Below are 10,397 nucleotides of genomic sequence, written 5' to 3'. Positions count from 1 at the left end.
TCAGTTTTATCGACATTGGGGACAGATAGCGATATCCTTCAAACTTTGAAACTTTGAAGAATAATTCAATGTGATATCTAAATTACATACGCAGTGACATATGACCGAACGCAAATTCATCGTGACTTCTCTTTTTCACTGCAAACTTAAAAAAATTTTTTGCAGTAGTTTACTTACTGTCGAAATATCACAATAACTATTACCATTAACGAAATAATAGGCAGTTCATCACGAAGCTGACGAATGAAGCTATAAGATGAGCTGGAATGAGAGATGAAGCTATAAGATGTGCGGGAATCAGAGTTTATTATAGAATAGTTTCTTTAAAATCGTTTGAGAAAGATTGCAGATCGGCCAGCTAGCTGTTCAAGCATTCAATCGAGCCTGCCAGGTTTCGAGCGGAGTAGGCCTGCCACCATCGTTACCTCCTTACCCATTCAACACACGCTGGCAGCTACGCTTCCCTCCACTTGCTCCGTACTAAACGGTCAAAAGTCTCAACTAATATTAAACGCACCACGAGCAGTACCGTGTCAGACTCCAACTATTTTTTTTTAATTTTTCTGATTGCGCGTATTACTGCCAGAGATGAAAATTATGTTTGCTGAAAGACCAATACTAGAACCAACACAAATACAGACACAGAAAGCTAGCCAGTTTTTTTCCCTAAATCCTTTAATGCAAAGATGACATCTGTATGATGAAGGAACGATAGCAGTTATAAATTTTTTTTGAATGATCAGTTTTCGACTCCGCTTTTATTCTACCTTCTATCATTTCTCTTCTGTACTAATGTTTTTACATCTTATAACTGAAAAGCACAAAATTGTACATGTTCAACGGTGTTAACTTATTTCATTATCGGATTTTCGGCTTACAAGTCCAGCATCAGACTTTAACTGACTGCACTGTAGAAAATTCAAAGTGCTCCGCTTTTCTTTTGTAATTATGAAATTGTTCTACCAAGAAGTGACGGAAGAGTCAATTAACATGTTTTTCATCTCTGCTGATCACTTACACACAAGGTACTGGATAAAAATGGTTCAAATGGCTCTGAGCACTATGGGACTCAACTGCTGTGGTCATCAGTCCCCTAGAACTTAGAACTACTTAAACCTAACTAACCTAAGGACATCACACACAGCCATGCCCGAGGCAGGATTCGAACCTGCGACCGTAGCAGTCGCACGGTTCCGGACTGCGCGCCTAGAACCGCGAGACCACCGCGGCCGACCAGGTACTGGATAGTATGGTTTCCATTTTCTAATCATTCTCTCCATATAAAACTTTTCCCTGCATCTCCTTCCACTTCTAGGCTAACTGTTCTATAGAATGTAGCACATTTCCCAACTACCTACTTCTGTTTCTAGCAACATCTTTGCGTCGATTTCTTTCTGTAGCCATTGTTTCTATTACTCACAATTTCTTCCTTTCAACGTCCTTCTGTTTCGTTACAAACCGGAAGCTTTCAGTGTCTTCCTCTTCAGTTTCCTCGGCAATCACGTTTTATTTCCGTATAGAGCTATGCCCCAGCTGTATTCTCTTAGGAATTTCTTCCTCAGAGTTCGCTTCAGTATAACTTAGCAATAGAGTACACTTGTTGAGGAAAACTTTCGTTGTCTGTGTGGAACTGCTTGCAATACACCTACTTGCTTCGGCCACATTGTGTAATCTGCTTCTTACAAGGAAACCCCCCGTCAGATTTAATGGTAAGAGTGCCCAGTGGACAAGCCGTCAAAAACTGAACACAGATCAAGCTTGAAAAGTGGAAGAAGGTGTACTGAACTGTGAAAAAAAAGGCAACAGAGAAACAGTGAACGGCCCAAGAAAAAGAAGTGCAGTATAGAGGAGGCGGGAAAACAAATGGCGTCGTCGTTAGGTGATTACGGTGTTTGTTTGCCTAGCGGATGGAACGTGTTCAAATCTCCCTCGTGCTATTCTTTTTTTCCGCTGTATTCAAATTTGTGTCTGTGTCGTGGTGTAACGTCCGTCTGCAACAGCGAAGTGTAAGTATACGATAGGGACCTATAACGACAGCTGATGCTCCACAACTGCTCTATTAGTAGCCGAAAGGAGGTGGCTTTCGAATGGGAACCGCAAACGTTTGATCAAAGGCGACAAGTCAACCTAATCCTCCACGTCTGGTGTGTCATTCGTGGCATTAGTGATAGTACGTGTGTCTATGATAGAAATCTCCTATCAGCCCACCTAATTTGTGCGGCTGGTAAGTCAGTGAGATATGCCTTCTTGCCCGATACAGGTGTTTGTATGAATGTTAATGTTATCACTCCCAAGGAAATGATGAAAAGATAATAGTTTGTCACATAAGCTGCAACAAATGAACGCAACAGTTTCAAAATCACACAGTTTCTCTGTGCTCAGTCAAAACATAGGTTTTAACTTTTTGAAGTTGCCTTCCGTTTTGTAAGTCTTGACTCTTGTAACATAGTTCACACCTGTTTATTTGTTGTTTTCATTTCTTGAGACGTCTATGCGGTATCTGGCCTGCCAGTAGTGTCGCTAGGCGAAAACTGAACGCCGGCGACGAATCAACTTTGAGAGGCCCCTTTCACTTTTAAGTCAGAAAGAAAATGTTAAATTAAACGACCTGAATTATATATTAATAATAATTAGACACAAAATTTATTATTATAATGTACAAGGATTATTCCAACGACAAAAATTACATTAAACAAACACACATTAAAATAAGCCCACTGAATTTTTTTAAGGTTGCGTCGTAATTAATACCAGCCGCTATTTCTGCTTCAATTGATAGTAATGACACCGCCGATAGTGTTTCTTGGCACGTCGTGCTTCTTACGTATGTCTTAATCAGGGTTAACTTTGAGAAACGTCTCTCGGCAGAAACTATACTGACCGGATTGTTATGATTGTTATGTAAAGATTGGGATATACTTCTTCCAAATTATTTTCTAATATGTACTGAATAAGTGGTTTTGCATCTTTGATTGAGTCCTGTAGGTTAAAAGTTCGAAAGACTGTATGTCGCTATTTTCGCCTTCTCGAAATATTGACCTAAATCATTACAGTGTTTGCGAAGGTCGCCCTTGGAAAACGATTTCAAATAATTCATATCGTAAATAAAACCAAATCGTTCAAAATATTCGTTGAGGGCTTTGAGTCGATATTCAGTTTCGATTATTATATTGTTTATCATTGAGTTAAAAAAGCTAGCTCTGTACTGCATTTCAGCAGACTGTAGAGGATCATCAATTTGTTCACAACCGAACATTCGTTTTTTCTTTGCTATTTTTTTTCTTGTAACTGAGACTCAATTTCGTAGCTACTTTTTTCCACAAGCAATCGACCTTCTGCAAAGCTTGCTTTAAATCCTGTATTACGGAGTTCTTGAATCCAGTCACGAAATGAACGTAAAGTATCAATAGCGACTTTCAAATTCACTTGAACCGATTGCCATAATTTACTTATATTGTTGACACGTAGTAAGATCTCATAGCACACGTGTATCGCAACAATAAACTCAAAAGTTAACATTTCCTTTGAGACTAGTTCACAGTCGCTAAGAGTTTCGGAATTATCAGTTCTATTTTTCAGGTCACTCACACTTTGGATGACATTATTAAATTGCAAAAATATCGCTTATACAGCTCCGATTCTACTTCCCATCATACACCACGGCATCATCAGCAAACAACCGCAGACTGCAACGCAGGTCAGATATAATGTATCGTACCTTTAAATGAAATGTATCCTCTACAGTCTTCCTGCTTTTAGTACATGAAACACTTTTCTCGCCATGCCGATGTTTACTTCTATGCCAGAAGTCGTCGTTGGTAAGCGGGGAACTTGGCGACACATAACTGTGTTACTGTTGAGTTTTTATGCATTGAAATGATTTGCATGATGATAATAATCGGGTTTCGTTAAAGACAGAGATTGCAGAATCGACCTGCAAATGTTGAAACGCGTAAACAACCTACTAGACGAATACCAGTCAGGTTTCCGTAAACATCACAGCCCAAATTCTGCCTTAATAAATGTAACAGATGACCTGAAGCTTACTGCAAATGCGGAAGAGGCGACTATCATGTACTTTTTGGACTTTGACAATGCTTTTGACACCGTCGACTTTGACATTTTAGTTGCCAAATTTAGCAGCCTAAATTTATCACCAAGTGCAGTACAGTGGTTTCGGTAGTACCTGACGTCTCGCCAGCAATGCGTCGAGTCCAGCACCATGACGTCACAATGGAGGCAGGTAGTATCAGTCTTCCTCCTGGATTGGTATTAGGTCCTATTTTCATTGTATGTCAGTGATGTGTCATCAGTCTTGTCCTACTGCAAATACCACATGTACGCTAATTACCTCCAGTTTCTGGTATGATTATTTTTTTTAGTAATTTAATTGAAAGCTTCGTTGCTTTGGTAAAAATAAAATTGGCTCTTTTTGTCGTGACAGAATAAATTACTATTAATCACACCAGATTTGTCGGAGAACAGCAGCAACATGTGTAATTGATCCAGCTTTAAGAAATTCTATTACCTTTTCGCGGAAAATTCGTGCGGTACTCTCCGACGTTAGAAAAGTCGTGGTGTTCCGTTCGGAGCAGGAGGCGGCTGTCTTTTCTCATTCGCGATATCGAAAATTACTAAAAAAAATGAACAGAAATTTTTTTTCGGAGGAAGATCGCGCGGAGAAAACAGACGGAAGTTACATGAAAGAAACCTAAGGGACCAACTAATTGGATTTGTACGAACATATAAACGGAACTGAAAGAACTTGGAATAAATACTATAACGATGTCGTCACGACAGCCTCCTGTTCCGACAGAACACACGCTGGATCATAAGCTGCATAAATCTTTTAAACAGGAAAGATTATCACAAGTATAATTAATGAAAATAAGGTTGAGAGATTTTCTTTGAAATTAAATAAACTTAAAGGCTTCAAGTATTATATTATGAAACGGAAACTTACATTAACATGGCCACCCATTGTGGCGGTGGAGCGAATTTTCATGATGTACATTCTCACTTGTTTGTGGCTACATATATTTTTTAATCACTTAAACTCTTAAAGTTCCAATAAAATGATTATATCAGTATGGAGCACAATACTTTTGCGTCCGACTCGCAACACATTCACAGAACAGCTAGAGAGCGGCGCGGCTCCCTGCAGAAGTAAAAATTGGCAATTGTTATTTTGAAACATAGGTGCATCGTTTTTTTTTTTTTTGCTGATCGATAGCAGCGTATAACAGTTTATAGCTATCGTGATATTCTGCGCTTTTCAGGAGCGCGGCAAAGATATCTGGTTACAACATTCATTGGTATATGTTAAAAGTTCGCACATACTGACGCGAATACAGAAAAAAAAAACTTTTACATGTTAAAAATCGCAGTGATAAAGGCTGTAATGTCACAAGTTGTGCCTGAGTGCAAAACCAATGAACCTGAAGAATCCTAATACCGGCCAGTGTGTACTATCAAAATGGGCGCACGATACAGCGTGAAAGCTCAACGCATCCAAAACCCAAGCGGTACTGGTTGGTGATTCTAGGATCATTAGCCCAAATTACCGGGAATCATTTTAACCTTAAATGGAACAAATATCAACTTCTCTATTTTCACAAAGAGTCTTGAGTAATAACAGATGAAAATCAAAATTGGGCTGGGCACGTAACTGCAGTGTGCAAGGAGGCACCAGCATCTCTCCATACCCTACAAAAATATTTTTAAAAAATCTCTTCCTTCTCGACCTGGGAAAGAAACTTATATTTCCAATTACTGATCACAGCGATGTTATCCTGCAAAATCACCCGGAGCTGGTTGTGAACATCCGTGTTAGCTATACCTGTGTTGTTTGACTCTTTGCTCATATTTAACAATCATGTTGAATGCATGCAGACAGGCGCAGAGATTTCCATACCCTATGTCTTCTCTACTGGCTAACCAAACTAAACTGTCCCTCTTAACACTTTTGTCTGAGCAACATGGCAAAATACTTGTTTCCATCAAAGCAAAATCCTTTCCGTCGTTCAGCCACGTCTTGAAGTCCTTATAGTAACTGGAACCCGACTCTGGAATAACCTCCCGCATTATATTAGAAAACTGAACAACGTCTCCAGCTTCAGGAGACAGTTAACGACATTTAGACTAAAGCAACTGTAATAATTACCATTCTCGCTGTACGCACTCGTTACCGTTGTACGCTGTCCTTTCCAACTAGATTTTCCTTATTTCTCAGTATCCTTAGCTAGTGCAGTCTCTTTAAATTTTATTTCCCCACAACTCGCTATATCAGAAAACATCTATTTTGTACGCCTATAAATACTTTTTGTATTTTCCACTATCGTGATTGTTGTTATTGGCATTATTATTACTATCATCACTATTTGTGGCCACAGCAGCAGCAGTAGTACAAATATTGACAGTCTTAACTTTATTAGTTCATGGTCAATAATACTTACTCACACTGTCGCTACATAAGCTCAATTCATTTTAATACTGTAATATTTGCCATACTGACATTGTGTTTTCTTAGATAACTGTGAGTAAAAAAAATACTGCATGTGTGAACCCTGGCCCGATGTATAAGAGAGGGCCCGATGGCCCTAATCAGGTCAGGTTAAATAAATAAATTATAAAAGATAGCGTTTCCAACATATTTAACAGGCTGAACAATATAGACGGTTTAAACATTATTAGTGAATCTGATTAAACACAATACTATGAAACAAGAACTTATTAAGCTGAAATCGATTATTATTTCATCTTAAATTACACGACAATCCTATGTATAACTTCGCGTATGGTGGTCCGAGCAAGAAAAAGCAAGAAGAGGACTCTGCATAGCTCACTTTTTAAAAACAATGTGCGAAACTAAAAAGAGGTATTAATTCCAACATAGGAGTAAACCTTGCATTCCGAGAAAGACTTACATCGCTGACCTCAGTGAAATATAGCGGTTCGTTTCACCAGGTACCTGCGCTGTGTGCTTATTAGGGAGAGTCAGTCAGTTTTGTGTTACGTTTGTAATAACGACACGATTACGCGAATGGTACACTGTGATAAGTTTCTGAACAGGTCTCCAAGAAAAGAAGTGGATTCCTGAATTTAAAAAGTTTTGAAAAAGTTGTACTTCTGTTAGTATCTTCGTAATTAGTTACAAGAAAGGCAGTCATGCTGTTTAATGCCCCCGTGGTAGATAAACTGCATTTTATTGATACACAGCTTGTGTACATAAACAACTGCAATTTTCAGAACCCGTCATTACTGTAAGAAAACGTTAACACCAGTTTAGAAGAATCTATTAGCCCACACATCGATTGTGTTACATGCACAAAAACGAAATAATATTTTCTAAGCAAGGATACTCGTTGATTTATGGTGTCAATCAGTATTAATATTCCTAGTGTAAGTGATTAATCTGTGACCGATTGACAATTAAAATAGAAGCTACCAGGTGGATGCTAATTACAATGACGCCCATATTGTCGCAATAAGTATAAAGTTTGTCGGCACCTGTCATGGTTGATATAGTCATGGAGATTAGTTAACGTCTTTTTATCTGTCCTCGTATCACAGAGCCAGTGCCCAGAACCACGGCACGGAAGCAATGTTATTACTTCCCCGCGCCCCATCTGAAGTTGAGCCCGAAAACTCTCGAAAACCAGTGGATGGGAATAAACAAAATTTCAAAAGGTGACTTTTTACAGTTTCTTGTCTTTATACCCAACAAATGAAGTTTTAACTTAATAAATTTAAATAACTGGAACTTATATTCTGATGGTGCTATCGATACAAACTAACCTGCACATGTATTCACTCTGCTCTCGATGTTTATCTGTTGCTGTAGGGACATGTTTGTATTTAAAATTTACGGACATTTTCGGATGGTTCACCAGTGTATAAGTTGTGACATATTTGTATTTAACCAAGGCAGATATTAACTTCATGAGAAGGCAGATATGATTTTTATGTACAGTTACGCGAATACTAATCGACGTCAGGCTGCACGGAATATAGAGTTGCTGTGACGGGATCTTAAGAGTCAGGAACGACTGTTTGAGGAACTGACCAGGAGGAACATATTTTTCTAGGTGTCGAAGAGAATTTATCTTATTTATTTTATTTATGTTGCGTATGATCTTTAATATTAACTGATTACAATAAAGGTTGTATACGTTTATATATTTATGCCCCAGAAAATTTAATATATTCTGGGGCTCTGTCGTTCTCTAATAGGTGATTGTCGAATTTTTTCAGCCAACGGAGTGTGTCCGATATACTTCGAGATCTTCCCAATCTGATCTCCCTCTAAAACACTGCCAGCTCATATGGTTTTAGGCTGAAAGGATTCTTGCACCTTTAGGTGTAGAAAATGAAATACAGATATTTTACTGAATAGCTGTATGTGTTGGCGATACTTACCCTGCACCCTGCACGTGTCGAACAAAGAATCGACGGTACTACCTTGCACACACTAGGCGTTCATACTTTCGTCTGGGGCATATTATTCTAGAAACAAATGAAAAAGAACAAGATTTTCGGAAAGTAGCCGAATTTCAAATAACCCACTTTACGCTTCGGGGAAAGAAATGAAACGCATTTAAAAAAAAAGCCAGGTTTCATTTACTTCTTCGATACGACCAATGTAAACTCGCTGGGCGTAGTCCTTTGCGATAAGACCAGTCTGGTCTGCAACGATACATCTGTTGCACAAGGCGTGAGAGCTAGTTTAGGTTGACGAGACGTCATTGCAGCACTTTCTTCTGTTTCCTGATGGGCAGTAAGAGCAGCATTGATGTATCACACAGCATTGCCCGTAGTACATTTCAGAGGCAGCTAATGTATCCGTATCTGGGTCCTCCATTTGTCACCTTGGGAGAACTTTTGGCACTCGTGTGTTGAAGAAAGTGAAAATCAGTTGTTTGTTTTTTCAGTGATGAATACAGATAAGGCAACATTTGGAAGAGATGGAATAGTAAATTTTAGAGCCACTAATTTGTGAGTGGATAAAAATCCTTGATGGTATTATGCAGGCAAGACATCAGCAAATTAATGTGTGAGCTGGACTTATTCACTCAGAATGTCTGCAAAGATTTTATTGATAATACTTTTTCAGAATTGCTACATTATATTCTCTCACATACAAGAGGCGCTGCAGTCATGGACTGTGCGGCTGGTCCCGGCGGAGGTTCGAGTTCTCCCTCGGGCGTGGGTGTGTGTGTTTGTCCTTAGGATAATTTAGGTTAAGTAGTGTGTAAGCTTAGGGACTGATGATCTTAGCAGTTAAGTGCGATAAGATTTCACACACATTTGAACATTTGAACAAAAAGAGGAACCATTTGGTTCCTGTATGGTGGGCATTTCAGAAACGTTGCTGGAGATGCAGTGGTCATATCTAGCAAGATGAGTGGATAAGGGTGGATCAGTCATGGCCTGCGCTTCCTCCGACCTCAGTCCTTTTCATTATCGTCCGTGGGATCACGTAAAACAACAGAGCAGACATTCCTAACGCAGGGACGCAACGGTATGTTATAGCACGATGAGAAACCTCTCGAAACCAACCAGAAGTGTTACAAAGCAGGCGATAGTCCATAATATGACGAGAGCATGCTTTTTTGGAAGCAAATCCAAGAAATTTTGAATACTTGTTATATGTTTTGACCTGAAACATTAGTAAAAAATTTACCCATAAATAGCTTCAAACTATTGTCGATCATACATTTTTATTGCTTTTTCTTTGTTTTTAATCTAGGACACAGAATCCAAAGTTTGTCATGAGATTTCTGATGAATCCTGCATAACCTTGTATTCGTAGATTGTACGTTCTCCTGTCGTTACTATATATCTGCGTTTTTGTTTGTATGCCATTTCGGGATACAGAACTGATGTGCATGTTTTGAATATTTATATGTCACAACGGTAATTTTTCTGTACCCATCGCTTCAGTAATTAGAACATAGTTCTATTTTATTTCTATTTTCTTTATTAAACAGTTATGAGGTAATGGTTCTCAGTTTCTGTGAATAGCGGGATATTCAGAATGGTACTGTGTGATCATAGATGGCACATAGCTATGGGAAAAGCTAAGATGTGGTCCTTGTCTAACGATTTTTTCGTGGATAGGACGTTAAACCCCAATTTTCTACTTTTTTCCCTACTCATGTGCATAATTTCATGTAACGGTACCCGAAGACAAAACACATCCTCGAACACGAAGCAAAATCCAAAATACGGGTATACTACGTTGAATGAAACTAAAAACATTTTCATTTACTAGGAAATATACTGCGGAGCTCATTTTCTTTATACACATTACAGAGATGATCCTATAATAACACACACCTGCAGAATATCCAGCGTTTTTGTCATTATTTTCACTGACTCATATTTGTTTGCGAGTG

Source organism: Schistocerca nitens, chromosome 1 (genome assembly GCF_023898315.1).
Source record: "Schistocerca nitens isolate TAMUIC-IGC-003100 chromosome 1, iqSchNite1.1, whole genome shotgun sequence".
Lineage (NCBI taxonomy): Eukaryota > Metazoa > Arthropoda > Insecta > Orthoptera > Acrididae > Schistocerca > Schistocerca nitens.
The sequence above is the reverse complement of the archived record's forward strand: the minus strand, read 5'-3'. Positions refer to the sequence as shown.